This window comes from Artibeus jamaicensis, unplaced genomic scaffold, assembly GCF_021234435.1.
Source record: "Artibeus jamaicensis isolate MK-2021 breed Jamaican fruit bat unplaced genomic scaffold, CSHL_Jam_final scaffold_369, whole genome shotgun sequence".
Lineage (NCBI taxonomy): Eukaryota > Metazoa > Chordata > Mammalia > Chiroptera > Phyllostomidae > Artibeus > Artibeus jamaicensis.
The window spans coordinates 23608642-23624692 of NW_026522042.1; the positions used below are offsets into that span (position 1 = coordinate 23608642).

A 16051-nucleotide genomic window follows, 5' to 3' on the forward strand; every position below is an offset into this window, starting at 1 on the left:
GTAATCACTACGTTATGACATCAAAGTTGATGGAGATTGAGAAGATTTGGTTAGGCTGTTACTACTGCTGCAAGTTGAATGTTCAAATAATAATTTCTTGATCATTTGTGGGCAGGACCTGGTGCTCAGGGTGATATGATGTGAATCCTCTGTGGTATACATCAATAACCGAGAGGCAAGGAAAAACCTTTCTCCTAGGAGTACATGCTGGTCACAACTATGCTGCAAAGTCAAACTTTCAACTTCAAAAAACCTTCTAGTATAAACTATTTGCTGAGTAAACATGATACGTTTCTTTTGAAGAAAGAATCCCTTTATATTTAGCATATGCCTAAAACTATAGGAAGAGCATTCAAGCTACTTAACATTAAATCTGTTTCCTAAATGTTTAATGTTGATTTCATTGAATATGATCTTTAAATCCTGAATTCAAGACATTTGTTATATTGCTCCTTTATCTTTTATTATTGACCACATCTGGTGTTCCATCCTCAAGTACCGTTTTCACCTGGGGAAAGGTATCTCAGATATGTTGCCCTACCCAGGCTTACCTGTCTTCTAAAACAGCAACTGTAAATGTGGAAAATAAGACTCTATAAAGGTGAGGGATTTGAGGTTTTTTTTTTTTTTAAATCTCAGCTGAGGATATGAACATTGATTTTAGAGGGAAAGAGAATGTTGATGTAAGAGAAACATCAATCAGTTGCCTCCCACACGTCTCCCGACAGGGGATCCAGCCTGCAACCCAGGCATGTGCCCCGACAGGGGATGGAACCCGCCACCTTCTGGTGTACAGGACGATGACGTTCCAAGCCACTGAGCCACCCAGCCAGCGCTTGAATTTTTTCTGAAGAGATTTTTATAATGCTTAGTGCCAGACTAACAGAATATTAAATTGACAGTAAATGGAAACTGCAGTGAGAAGAATGAGTTGATTTTACAGTTTTGTGATTATCTTTCATATCCAGCTTCACAAAAGATGACTGGGTTGTCATTCTCTGCCTCAGATATGACACGGGTCATGCAGGTACCAGAAACACCACTGACACTTAATGGGAGGGAGAGCAAGGCTGAAAAGTGTAGACACCACTATAATATTATCATAAAAATAGCTTTGACTTGGCAACCCCCCTGCAGGGGTCTCTGGACACCCAGGGGTTCCCAGATCACACCTTGAGAACTAGTGCATTACCGTCCCTCAGTACCCAGGGTTTAAGTGTCTTGGCTGAATACTGAGTGCTCCTTAAAAAATAGTGTTTGCTCAAGGAAACCCAGCCTGGTGTGTAGAAGGAGCAGCGACTGTGTGGTCAGAGACTGGGGTACCCTTTTGCTTCCACTCTGGTAGTAGTTCTTCACCTTTGCCAAGTTTGTTTTTCTCAAGTTCCTCACCTATAATAGGGCTAGTTACAAATCCCTTGCAGAGACATTGTAGGAACTGCACAAAATATGAGACAGGGTGCTGAACAGATGCCGACGCCCAGAAGATAGGACACCTGATCAAGGGTATCGGTTAGTCTGGGTTGGCCAGTGACGGCCAGGGACGGAAGGAGAGGGGCCATGAAAAGGGAAGGAAAAGAGAGCCAACAGGGCCAATCCACAAACACTGATCTGAGAGCTAGATAGATGTTGAAAGGCAGATGTGTTCAGAGGTACATAAACTTGGGGTTTTAAAATGTCAATACTGCGCCTGTACTGTACATGACACTAGACCTCCATGGGTCCTAGAGAGCCACCTGACAATCATATTACTCTTTCTGGGGAGGAACATACTCCACTCACACCCAGGCCTAGAAATAGCCTTGGGTCTGTTTGGGCCAGGTTTGGGTACCACATGATTTACAATCTTTCAGTGTTCAGAGCTCTGGCGATTTTTGGACAGTGGTGGGTAAGGGATTGTAGGTCTTATCAGACACTACTGTGACAACACCAAGCGAGAAATGTCCCCATGCAACTCCATGAGCAAAAAGCAGGCATCACAGGATCCAGAAACATCTTGGCTAGCTTCGGCCTTTCGGCCAGCTTTATAGGATCTCAGGGTTAGAACAGGGTTAGAACAGTGTCCCCACCCACGTATGTGGAGCGTGTGTGTGTTTCAAAGTGAATCCAATGACAAATTTCCTTTTTACTTTCTTTTTAAGCAGATGTTATACTGAATGCACAGGATGTTTGTCTTCAGTTCTTTGAAAGCCCATCCAGACAGCAGTCTACCTTTCTGAGGGATTAAGATAGGTGAGATGATATGTTTTAGATACGAATGAAATCAATTACCCGCCACATTCACAGGGATAGAAATGGAACGCATTTAACAGTGTGTAAACAAGAGCCCACATTCATTGTTTCATGCTTATAATCTCCATTTTACAGAATTTCGCAGAGAAATAAACCCTGAATTGGTTTGAAGACAAAAGTCTTGCAATAAATTAATGTTAGTAATGTGAAAGGCTCGCAGGCCACACAGTAAACTTATGAAGAATTCATCAGAATTGGAAATGACTCAACATTATGACAAAGCTTGTGGATCTTGAGAAACCACTTCAGCTACTGGTTTTTGTGGGATTTAAAATTATTTGCAGCTACAAAGATAAAATAATTTTAAATGATCTTTTCTGCCTCTACCTACACTATTAATAGAGGAGCACAAGTTACATTTATTTGGACACCTATATGTGCTACATACATTACTAGGCACTTTATTTTGTTGATTCCAACTTAAATACCTGTGTATTTTTAATTTTAGTAGGCCCCTTTAATTCAGCATCATGGTATTAAAAATGTCCCTTCTCAGCCATGGCCAAAAGCAACAAATGTTTGTTAAAAGGCAGGGAAGTAGGAAGAGGAACTTTTTATGATACAAATCTTAAGTTAAATAGAAATGGCTACTTCAGTGGGTTGGGATTAAGCCAAGTCTTCCCAACCCTTCCTTTTTCCTTTTCTCCCTTTCTTCCTATCTCTTCCTACTTCCCTCTTTTACATGTTCTTTTTCTTGCTCTTCTTCCTTTCTTCCTTGCGTCCCTCTTTTATCTCTTCCTCTTTTTCCCTCCCTCCCTCCCTCCCTCCCTCCCTCCCTCCCCCCTCCATCCCTCCTTTCTTTCTTTCTTTCTTTCTTTCTTTCTTTCTTTCTTTCTTTCTTTCTTTCTTTCTTTCTTTCTTTCTTTCTTTCTTTCTCTCTCTCTCTCTCTCTCTCTTTCTTTCTTTCTTTCTTTCTTTCTTTCTTTCTTTCTTTCTTTCTTTCTTTCTTTCTTTCTTTCTTTCTTTCTTTCTTTCCTTCTTTCTTTCTCCTTCCCTCCCTCCTTCCCTCCCTCCCTCCCTTCCTCCTTCCTTTTTCCCTTTCCCTTTCCTTCCTTCCTTCCTTCCTTCCTTCCTTCCTTCCTTCCTTCCTTCCTTCCTTCCTTCCTTCCTTCCTTCCTTCCTTCCTTCCATTTTACCTGTGGAAAGTAGATTTTAATGTTTCTATAGACAATAAATCACTGCTACATTAGTGCCTTCATTATCTGGAATTCCTCTGGAAACAACATTATTGTACAATCACAATCAGCTGAACCCAGGGCATTTACTGAGATCCCTAGTAACTAGGGTAGGACAGTTAAAAGCAGACTCGTGGATACCTATTTGATCTCCTTACTGTGGATACACAAATTCCACAACTCAATAGGTACATGCATCTCCCCTCCAGGACTGAGGCCCTCATTCCCCCAGCTGCCAGGAGTGCTGGCTTTTGGTGTCTCACACATGAGTCCCTTGCTAGGAATGGCCCTCAGCCGAAGGAAGCCCCTCTGCCCAAGGTCTAGCCACACGCTGCAGGGACAGCCTGCATCCAGTGGTTGCCCCCTCACCTTGATTAAGTTAACTATGAAGGCTTTTCCAGGTCCAGAACTCTCGATGGGATTGTCTAAGGCCTTTATTGCCACTGTATCCTTATACAACTCCCAGTGTAGAATCATTTTTTCTTTTACTTCTTTTAGTCCTACAAATCCTGTGTATAGATCTCCACCTCAGTTTTTCTGGGGTGCAGAACTACAACCATTGGTACCCGAAATGGTCCAAGGAAGGAGGCTTTTACAAGACCTCTGGAACTGGGTCACCAGCTGGCCTGTGGCCAATGAGGACACCGTCACGCAGGGTGGGTAGAATACCAGTGGCCTTGGGCAGGCTGTAGCCCTGCAATTGTCAAAACCTTCACCTTGGTGAGACACCTGGGAGGGAGTGCACTGGTGGGTGCAGATTCTGGCTCTTTGAGAGGTTCAAGGAAAGTGGTAAATTCAAGTAGAGTAAGTCCTCAATGTCATCAATAGTTTCTTGGAAACTGCAATTTTTAGCAAAACAACATATAACAAAACTGATTTTTATCATAGGCTAGTTGACGTAAACTAGAGTTAAGTTCCTGTGTCCTCTTATGGTCACATAAACCACCAAAATCCCAAATACAGACCCCAAACCCTTCTAATATTAAACATCGAAATAAATATGAGCTAGATGTACATTTAAGAAAGATTAATAGAAGCAAGATAATGACTTTCCAGCCTGCTGATTCCAGCTCAGGTCCACCACCTTTAACACACTCAGTACTGCAAGGTGGGGGTCCCCATCATGTTCCCATTCAGTTTACTGTTCTGCCCCCGCGAAAACCAGGGGGTCCCGATCACTGAGAGCAGACTGCCATAAAGTCAACCCATTGCCTAATGTATCTGTCGCCGCTACCGAATAGCCAACCTGCCAGCAGCAGGAACCAACACTGAGGCCCCACAGCATCCTTCCCTGAGACCAACCAGTCACTTGTTAGCAGCTTAATTACATTAGACCCCTTTCAGTCTGGAAGTGGCATTGATGCATCTTGACTGGAATTGGCACATATTTGAGAAGTGGCTTTGCTTTTTCGGCCCACAGGGACTTAGCCGCTGCCATCAACTATGAGCTTATATGTAGTTTATAAAGTGACATGAGATTCTACATGATGTAGCCCTGGACTGAAGAACCCATTATAAATAGCAAAGGAAGAGCAACAATGGGCATTCATGTCCAGGGACCCACTGGATTCCACCCACCCTCGCCACACACCCAGAAGCTGCCTGCCCAGTAGAGCCTTTTGAAAAACAGCTCAGGTGACAGCCAGGCGATGACACCCTTGAGGATGAGGCGGCATTAAATCAGTGTCCATTATATAATGCTGTGCTCCCAGGAGATGCGGCTGATGGGTCCATTCAACAAGAATTGGAAGTGATTAAGAGTGAGTGATTTTTTCCTCACAAATTGAGAATTAAAATATTCAGTAGCTTCATTCAGCAGAAGACATTTTGCTGAACACAGAGGGCTTTGTTTCTCGGGGAAGGTGTCTCTACCCAGCATCTTTTTTAGTGAGCTTTTTTGATGTCTCAATTATTTATTTTTCAACCGAGGTCTAATCCATTGTTTACATAGATGTTTCTGAAGTGTTTGGAAAATGTGGTGTGTTTTTAAAATTAGATCACCAGCTGTCATTATACGGAATGTGTGTGGGCAGGTGGTGAATGAACTTATTTTTAACCCCCGGACACTGTTGGCTTCACCAATAGCCCTGGAAAAGCTGAGCTGTTCTTCTCCTCACCCTGCTCACTCACAACCGTGTTTCCCTTTGTTATCCATAGCACCTTAACTTCTTTAAAGATCACAGACAATTGATCTGCAGAATTTATGCTCTCTTTCCATCCCCAAATTACTTCTTTGTGACAAGAAAGACATATTCATTGAGCGTATCCTAGATCTTTTAATTCACTGAAGTTGTTTCTTAAATGGATAGTTTTCATGCTCTTTCTGTTTAAATTAGCGGTAGTGTTGGGTACCAAAGGAACACAGAAGATGATTTATCTTTTTTTTTTTTGAATCATCAATTTCAAAACTAGTCAGATAATATGTGCAGTGTTCCATTTCAAATACAGATAAGAAATCAGCAAAAAGCATACAGAGCAGCCTTTTCTGACATTTTTCTCATATTATTTATGAAATATTCTCAAACCACAAAGGCAGACAGACTGTTATAATGAACCTTCATATATCCACCCCTCAGCTTCAACAGTTCCCAACACTTTGCAAATCTTTTTTCACTTACCCATCTCCATGTCCCGTCACTTCCCATGACACACACGCGCACACATGTGGGGGTGACTTTGCCAGCAAGTCTCCCCATCTGCCACGGATGAAAGTAACACTACCAAAACATGATCTGCTTGGGGAGGAGAGGTGGCCAGTCTCTTAGAGGAGAAGGACCGGGAGCCCCTTCCCCAACGTCTTTTATTGGGTTGTAATACACAGGAATACAGGCGGCAAGGATCAAACAGTAGATAACATTTCAAAGAAATCTGAGGGCTTAGTCTGAGTCAGTGTCTGTCAGGAAAGGGGGTTGCAGAAACTTTGGGAGACATACTCATTTCTTGCTTGGTCCCTTATCGTATGAATGAAAACACTCTTGGCAAAGCAGGCTTCACAGGACTTTTAGGAACTCTTTCTCATGCCCGATCACCCCAGATCCCACTGTAGCTAGCAAGGGGTTGTACCGCCTTCTCCATCATAGGTTTTCAAACTTAAGTGGATTAGAGGCTCTTCTCTCAGACAGAAATGGGGACTCAGGCTATGTCAGAATAGCCAGGGTGCAGGAGTCCATCACTCCCTTTTGCTGCAGCCTCCCCAAGTCCTTCCTTGAGGGCCTCCCAAGTGATCATGTCTGGCTTAGGTTGTCCCTTCTCTAAGGGTTCTTACCTGTCACTGACTAACCTACCAAGCACTGGGGGCTGGGGAGAAGCAGAAGCAGCACTTGCTGCCAGAGACAAGCTTTGTCTCCTTTGTGGCTCACATTCCAGAGGTCGCTCACTCAGTCTTAGCCATGGGGGGCAGTTAGAACTCCTGAAACCAGGCAGAGCAGTTTCCAACACACACACATACACACACACTGGAATATTAGAATGCCTGGCATCATGTTGTTTTTTTCATAAAGTACTTTATATGCATTTAAGCCGTAGGACTTTAAAAAAATAACCACCTAGGTATTATCATACCCAACAAATTATCTTAAAATTCTAATACCCAATACATACTCAAATGTCCCCAGTTGTCTCCAATTTGGTCTTTACTGTTGATTATTCAATTAGCAATAATAGCGCCTTAAATAAACCTCATTGGCTACGATACTGCCACTGCGCAAAGCTCCGTTGGTTATTCAAATAGTAAGAACCAGTGAAGTCCATAAGCAGCATGGCCACCACATCTCTTCAGAATTGTAGTCTGCTCAGTTCCTCCTCCCTCTCATGCTGTTGACTTTGTGGGAGAAATCGGATTATTTATCCTTTATGTCCCTTATTGTAGAATTACATCATGTTCTCTGTATTTCCTGTAAACATGGCTAGATCTGAGGATTGATTCAATTGAAGTTCAAATGTTTTTTGATGTCATAATGTGTCTTATCCTGTGAACTTTCAGTTCAACCATATCAGGAGGTCCTGCTGTCTGGTTGCTCACTTTCAGTGAGTCAGAAGTAGTCCAGGTGACATCAGAGTGCTCTACCCTCCAGGAGCTTCTTGTAAACATTTCACTGACAGCCATGGCCTCGACTCAGTGTCTCATTAAGGACCGACATGGCAATTTCCTTCTTGTCATCATCCCTTCTACCTTAGTCAGCTGTCACTCTTCCATAAGGAAGAATTTATCCTCGCCAATTGTTAGGCTGCTCGGCAGTACAATTTGAATAGCAAAGGCAGGAAAAATTCTTGATTCTTTCTATATATTTGTCAATTTTCAGAATAATGAGTTGGTGGCCTAACAACCTAAAAAGTTTTTTAAAAGTATCATTATGAACTCATGAATTTGTACCTATTTAACAGTTTAATTGAATCTGATTATTATTCTTTTTGATAGCCATACTGTGCCATTTTAACTGATGGGATATATCTTTTGAGTTGGTTGTTTGTGGCATGATCTATTTAGTTTTTAATTTTTCTTGATTTTCTGCATTTCAAAATATCCCAGACTTTTTATGTACACTTCAAATTTCATATAGATTCCCAAAAGTTATTTACTGAGTCAAAAAGAATGACTCTTTTAAAGGTGGTTGGGCCTAGTGGGGAGATTATGGGTTTCGAAGGAGGGTTAGGGTCGTAGCTCAATTGCTTACTAGCCCTAGGGACTTAGAGAAACTCTACATCCAGAGTGAGGATCAGGAAAAGGACATTACAATAATACAGGCAATTATTTTATTATAGTGTTAGGTGGGAAAGTGGGATTTATAATTATATAAAAATGCATAGAGAAATGACTGTAAGCAAATATGCTAACATGTTCATAGTTGTGTCTTTTGGTGGTGGGACTCACAGGTCATTTTTCTCTTCTTTATGATGCATACTGTATTTTTCCACATAACCTAGAATGGAAAGAAAGAAGATAACTGTATTCAAAGAAAAATAGTCCACCATCACAAATACTGTAGTGTTGATTAAATTCACTTGGGATATGATTCATCTCATACTCTTTTTGTATCTCTCATGGTCAATTTAATCCTCTTGTAACAGAATTTAATGCAAATTATGCAATCAAGAAAAATATTGATGTAACTGTACTCCACCACCTGCTTCCTTTCTCTGCACCATGTCATATTGATTTCAATAGGCCAGGTCAAAGCTGAGTGTTTCCTGCTTTCAAGGGTGACCTCTGAAGGCCTCAGACTATTCTGCCTCCCTGCTCTCAGGGGAGAGCCTCTCAGTTCTGGCTTGACAGCTGAAGGCAGAACAGTAAAAATAGGAAGTAAAAGAAAATCTCCATTTGACACACTTATAAATCAGTTTTCCAAGGGGACAGAATTGTTGGTGTTGGCACTCATTGAAAATAACCTTATTGATTAGAAAACCAAACCAATTGGTTCTTTATTCACATATGGATTCAGATGACTTGTCAAAAAATGAATTAATCTTGTAATCCTGTAATCCTTCAATCCTTGGAAATGATACTTTTGTGAAAGATGTCTGCAGAAGTTTCTAACCTAGGATTTAGTCTGATTTTCAGGAATGGTATTTTGATTCTGGAGCTGAGGGCCATAATTTCTTTTTTTAAAAACAGAGGATGAAATTTTACAGACATTTGGGACCTAATTGAGGGTGATAATCACAGATAACATTTTTATTTATATTTTATTCTATTTAAATATACTTTATTTCAAAAGAGAATTGTTGATTTTAATTTTTAAAACAGTGCAGGCTAAGTCTCACATTGTGGAAAGTTCACTACTGGGCCTGCCTAATTAACTGCGAACAATGAATTGCCTTCGACAGGTCTTTAGGTGGCTGTGTAAGAAGAAATGTGTAAAATAAGGTGTCCTAGTAATTGAAAACAACTGGTAAGGGCTGTTTTTTCTCTCTTCTTTTCCTTCCTGTTCCTCCTCTTTGATGAGCTGACTTGGATGCTGATCTGTAGATTAACCACACTTGAGCATTTAACATCAGAACTTGCTGTCACTAAAAGCACTGCTTCATTCAACAACACATCTTTACTGGGCTCTTGTTCCTGGTGTAAGTTCTCAGCTGGATGTTGGAAGCGTGTCGATGATGGAGACGTAGTGCCTGTTAACAAAGGCCTTACAGCCTAGCTCACTGGACTGGGCATATACACACTGGTAAATAAAAGATTAGCAGAGGCTACACCAACAGTGCTGTGTGCTAAGTGATGTGTGATGACAGGAGCCATCCCTGTGCCGGTGTATTAAACAGGGTTCTGCAGACAGACAGAACCAGTGCATCTCTCTCTCATCTCTCTCTCACTATTTTGAGGAATTGGTTCATGCAATTGTAGGAGGCTGGTAAGTCTGAAATTGGCAGGGTAGGCAGGCAGGCTGGAGACCCAGGGAAGAGCTGATGTTGCAGTCTGGAGTCTGAAGGCAGTCCTGAGACAGGATTCCCTCTTTTTTGGAGTGGGGTGGGGAACCTCAATCCTTTTCTCTTAAAGCCTTCAAATGATTGAATGAAGCTCACCTTCCACGGGTTGAATGTTGAATAGGCCCATCTAATTCATTTGTATGGCACAAGTTTAATATTTAAAAAGGGATTTACGCAGAGAAAATAAGTATTCCTTTCACTCCTGACTTCAAGCCTCCTTAAGTCCTTCCCCAGAGGCAGTAACTATTACCAAATTGTTGACTGCCTTGTAGATATTCTATGATATATGAGCAAATGGGTATAGATGCTTCTAAAAAATATGAGTAACATCCTGCTTTTTTTTCAGTTAACAAAATATCTCAGAGATTGTTCCATTAAATTTAGTTAAAGCTGCCTTTATTTTTTAAAGTTACGTAGTATTCCACTGCACAAATATACCATAATTTATTTACTAAGTTCCCCAACTAGATTGTTTTCAGTCTTATGTTGGTACAGATATAATGACCATGAATAGTCTTGTACACACACTTCTGCCTCATTCAAAATATATTTTATTGATTATGCTATTATAGCTGTCCCATTTTTTCTCTCCTTTATACCCCTCCACCCTGTACCACCTTCCCACCCTCATTCCCCCACCTTAGTTCATATCCATGGGTCATACATATAGGTTCTTTGGCTTCTCCATTTCCCATACTATTCTTAATCTCCCCCTGTCTATTTTGTACCTACCATGTATGCTTTTTATTCCGTGTACCTTTTCCCCCATTCTCCCCCTCCCCCTCCCTGCCAATAACCCTCCATGTGATCAATATTTCTGTGAATCTGTTCCTGTTCTAGTTGTTTGCTTAGTTCACTTTTGTTTTATTTTATTAGGTTCATTTGTTGATAGTTGTGAATTCATCATCATTTTACTGTTCATATTTTTGATCTTCTTTTTCTTAAGTAAGTCTCTTTAACATTTCATATAATAAGGGCCCGGTGATAATGAACTCCTTTAACTTGACCTTATCTGGAAAGTACTTTATCTGCCTTTCTATTCTAAATGATAGCTTTGCTGGATAGAGTACTCTAACTTGTAGGTCCTTGCCTTCATGGCTTTCAATACTACTTTCCAGCTCCTTCTTGCCTTCAAGTTTTCTTTTGAGAAATCAGCTGATAGCCTTATGGAAACTCCTTTGTAGGTAACTGTCTCATTTTCACTTGCAGTTTTTAAGATTCTCTCCTTCTCTTTAATCTTGGGTAATGTAATTATGATGTGCCTTGGTGTGTGCTTCCTTGGTTCCAACTTACTTGGGACTCTATGAGCTTCCTCCTGGAAGTCTATTTCCTTTGCCAGATTAGGGAAGTTCTCCTTCATTATGTTTTCAAATAAGTTTTCAATTTCTTGCTCTTCTTCTTCTCCTTCTGGCACCCTTCTGATTCTGATGTTGGAACATTTAAAGTTGTCCTAGAGGTTCCTAAGACTCTCCTCATTTTTAAAAATTCTTGTTTCTTCATTCTGTTCTGGTTGAATGTTTATTTCTTCCTTCTGCTCTAAACCACTGATTTGAGTCCCAGTTTCCTTCTCTTCACTGTTGGTTCCCTGTACATTTTCCTTTATTTCTCTTTTCATAGCTTTCATGTTTTTCTCTATTTTGCAACCATACTCAACCATTTCTGTGAGCAAGTTGATTACCACTGTTTTGAAATCTGCGTCTGATAAGTTGGCTATCTGTTCATTGTTTAGTTGTATTTTTTCTGGAGCTTTGATCTGTCTTTCATTTGGGCCATATTTCTTTGTTTTGGCACAGCTGTTACATTGCAAAGTGTGGAGCCTTAGGTGTTTGCCAGGGTGTGGCAACCCAGGTTGCTGTGTTGTGGTGCTGTATGTGGGTGAGGGGTCTGAAAAGGAACAACGCTACTTGCTCAGTGCTCAGTTATTTTTCAGTCACTCCTGCTGCTACCTACAAGCAAATTGGGCCCTTCTGGTGCTGATTTCTGGGTAGGAGGGTTTGTGCATATTCTAGGACCCTGTGGATCTCTCCAATGAACTCTCTTGTGAGGCTGGGAGTTTCTCTTTCCGCCTCAACCCCCACAGGTTTTTTCAGTCAGAGGTTTTGAAGCTTTATTTCCCTGGGCTGGAACCCTGGGTCGTGTGGTCTGTCTCCCTCCCCAGTTGTTCCTCCCAGTTTATCCCCATGTGAATGTGAACTGCCTGCTCCACCAGCCACCGCCTCATTCACTCCACCAGCCACAGCCTTATCTGGTCCACCAGCTGCCGCCTTGCGTGAGTCCTCTTCATCCTGGCTGTCCATCTCCACCCCTCCTACTAGTCTGGATGAATGTTTCTTCTTTAATTCCTTGGTTGTCGGACTTCCACACAGTTCGATTTTCTGGAAGTTCTGGTTATTTCTTATTTTTAAATCTTTTGTTGTCCTTCTTTTGGTTGTTTGAGGAGGCAATGTATGTCTTCCTAAGCCTCCATCTTGGCCAGAAGTCCTCTGCCTCATTCTTTAGGATATATCCCTAGAAGTAGAATTGCTGGGTTAACACATATGGGCGTTTGAAATTTTGACATACTAACAAATTGTCCTACATAAAGGACTGCCAGTTAACATTCCCTACAATTGGTTATTTTTAGCTCCAATTTACAGGTGTACAAACATGACATCACAGGCGTTATTTTCAAGGATGATGATAGGAGGTTTGGGCTGATCCTTTTTTCTTTGTTTTCACTTTCTTCATGCCCCTGGTGACCAACCACCAGCATTTGGGAGTCAGCTGCCTGGGTGTAGTCTGAGGAAAGGGAGCACAGTGAAGGGAACTCCCCCATGGAGACCTCTACCTGAGCACTTTACCTTGTTACTATGGGCCTTTGATCAAGTACCAACATATCTCAGAGATATCGTGGGTTTGATTCCAAACCACCACATTAAAGTGGGCCATTATCTTTTTTCTTGTGGAGGGTCTTGCTTTCAATTTATAAAAAATGCAACACCTGTGAAGTGCAATAAAGCAAAGTACAGTAAAATGAGGTATGCCTGAACAAGAACGTGCTCTCTGCTTGGTGACTTACCCAAGGTCACTCAGCTTATAGATTTCAGGAGTAGACTTGAACTCATACTCAAGTTTTTGTTGGTTTTTGGGACCCTCAAAGTCATAGACTTGTGACCAACCTAAATGAGCAGACTTATCTACATCTTGCATGAGCTAGTTCATGCTCATCCTTTAAGAGCTAATTTGTGTGTGTCATTTATGAGCAGGTTCCTGTGTATGTTTAGGACAGTGCCTGGGACAGAGTAAGCACTGAGTGGACATTATTTATTATCTTTCTTCTTGTTCCATAGGATGCTAGTGTGGTTAGAGGTGGTGGTAGGTACCAGGAAGTGGTACCAGGTGGGTACCAGGAGGGGTCTGGACATTGTCAGGGCAGGGGCTAAAGCTCCAGAGTTGGCTATGATGACCTGCCTGGTCCTTCCAGCTATGTGATTCACACAGCTTGGGAGCAGAGTTTGAGTCATGGGGGCAGATGTGCATTTTTCTTAATTGAGCAGGAGCTAATGGGAGCTGTATTTCTTGGAATCTGCCCATTGGATGAGAGCAAGCATTAATTACCTCTGGGCTGGAAAGGCCAGATACAATTTACTGAACAGGAGTGCATCTTCCCCCGTCAGTTATAAAACAGTGCGCAGGACTGGTGCACACTTTCCCACAGCGGAAGTCCATCACTGGCTGTGGTGTTAAATACGGACTGAAGGCCCCATAAACCAGCATCCATGTGTGAAGCAATTAAATGTGGCACTGCCCCCTTAGCCACGCTCCAGCAGCTGCCCTTTGGGTCTTTCAAGGCTCGGCAACTTGTAGGATGACAGGAGAATAATAACGCATTCGTTTTCTTTGGGGACACAAAGAAGGCCAAAGTGGGAGCTGGCCTCTCACAATTAAAGCAATATTCAAAAGGTGTTGTCACCCAGGTCCCCAGGGAGGGGTGGGGCTGTCTTTCTCCTGGTGGCACCTCCCACCAGTGATCTTTGCCAAAACAGCCTCTGTGGTCTGCTGATGGCCACAAGTAGGCATGTTTGCCACACCAGTGGGAAACCCAGGCTGCAGGGGAAGAACTAGTGATTTGGCTTCTTCTTTTTAATAATAAGTACAACCCACCACTACATGTTTTATGTCTCCCATTCCATCCAGTGCCCGCTTTCCCACTCCAGTTTGGTAGCCCAGAGAGTATGATTTCTGGGCTCCATGAGGTTGATGGTTATTTTAAGCATGTTTCGAAGATAATGCAGTTAGCGCAGTTTTTAATAACTACTTAAGATTCTCAAATGAAGGCCAGTCCAGAGGGCAAATCTGAACCTGAGTTAGCCTGTACTTACAGGAAACACGTGTCAAGGAAACCTAACACACTGATTACAGGCCTCTAACTCAGCTCTAGCTCGCTCACCTTGAACTCAGGACATAGGACCTGCCAGCCTCATAAGGAAATCCCCAGCCTCCCAGCCAATACTGCCCTGTTTCCATGTTGCCTCTTCTAACACTTTACAAAACTCATTGTTGCCCCAAATCCCATAGGAAATATCTCCACTGATTATGAGGCACTGCTTCCCCATTCACAGATTGTTCTCCCTTGAATAAAGGACTTTAAACTTGCTACTAGATGATTTTAGTTTTGTCATTTGGTTTTAGTTTTGTCATTTGGAAGAATAAAGGAGAGAACTATATAGGGGTCTCTTTTCATTTTGACTTTTTTTTTTGTTCAAGAGCGGGGAGCCTGAGTGGGTCCCGTTGACACCAACACACATGTCTTCAGAGCATGCTGTGGAGGGAAATTGCCATGTGCCATTAACATCAAGTGAACTAAAATTGGACCTGGGTGACCATAAAGAAGTTTGCCTGGGTATGTCCCACCCATGAACTCTTGAACTTTTAATAAGCTCACCATGGCATCCAGACCATCTATCTTTTTCACTCTGAAAGAAGACAATCTGTTTCAAAGGCCAGCATCCTTCATTTAAATAAAGAACCTAACCAATCTCTGTTAACCTAGCCAACATCCTTCATTTATGTAGAGGACCTAAGTGGAGACAGTATGTGGGGACAGTAAGTGGGACAGTTTTTACCTTTATAAACCCTGTTTTCTGTGTTTCCTTTGGAGCATATTTTAGGTTGTTACTTGAATCTGTGAATCCCCAGTTGCAGCCCTCCTTTGAGCAAATGAATGTGTGTGGGTGTGTTTTTATCACAGCCTGAACCTTTATCTTTGCTTGACAACACCCAGGTGCCTGCTTGACCCTGGGTGCGTGGTATGGGTCTATCTCAGTGTGTCTCAGTGTGAGGCATCTTCTTGGCTCACCCCATCTGCTCTGTGCTTCTGCTCAAGTGGCCTCTGCAGACCCTGCTCCCAGGCTTATTCCATATCCCCTCCGTTCCACTTCCCCAGGTTTCTGGGAAGATCAGGGCAAGTTGTCTTAGGTTACCCAGGCCCCAGGAGTGCTGGTGCCAGTGTAGCTGAGACAGGGTCACTCAGCAGTTGAGAGTTTGACCACCTCTTTTAGAATCTTGGTGCCACCTCTTGCTGTGTGTTTTGGGGGAACTGCTTACCTTCTCTATGACTCAATTTCTTTATCTGCAAATCATAGATAATAATAGTACCTACCTCATAGGTTAGCTGCAAAATGAAATGAGATCCTGTATATAAAATAATTAGAACGGTGCCTTCTCTATAAGAAGTTCCCAAGTCCCTGAGCACATCAGCTTCATGCTTTGACCGAAGACCACCCCCCTCTCTCTCAATTACTCTCTCTGTCTCTCTCACACAAAATAATTGATGGACAGATGTTAATTTGTGATTTTTTTCCATCTGAACTGGGGTTCTAGGGTAGCGATAAAAATACCACCTATGGGAATCCTAATATTTGGTCTGGAAGTACTCACTAGCAATGCATCCCTGAGGAATCTATTGTACTTAGTCACTCTGAGACCTTGTTTCCTCATCTTTAAAAATAAGACTCCTTATTCTATACAATCACTTTCTGTCCTATATCCCACAAGCTCACAACTCTGGATTCAGAAGAGCTACAATTTAGAGTGGAGATTAACACCCAAGCAAGGAAGGCCAAGTGCTTATTTGCATACAAATAGAATGCTAATCATGAGTGTAGATAAAGCACGTCAGAATC

The 16051-nt window shown here is 42.0% G+C and overlaps 1 pseudogene; it reads right to left on the bottom strand.

The window, feature by feature from the left end:
• Window positions 1-7026: 7026 nt before the first annotated feature.
• Window positions 7027-7175, bottom strand: LOC128626194 (uncharacterized; annotated as a pseudogene).
• Window positions 7176-16051: the final 8876 nt, after the last annotated feature.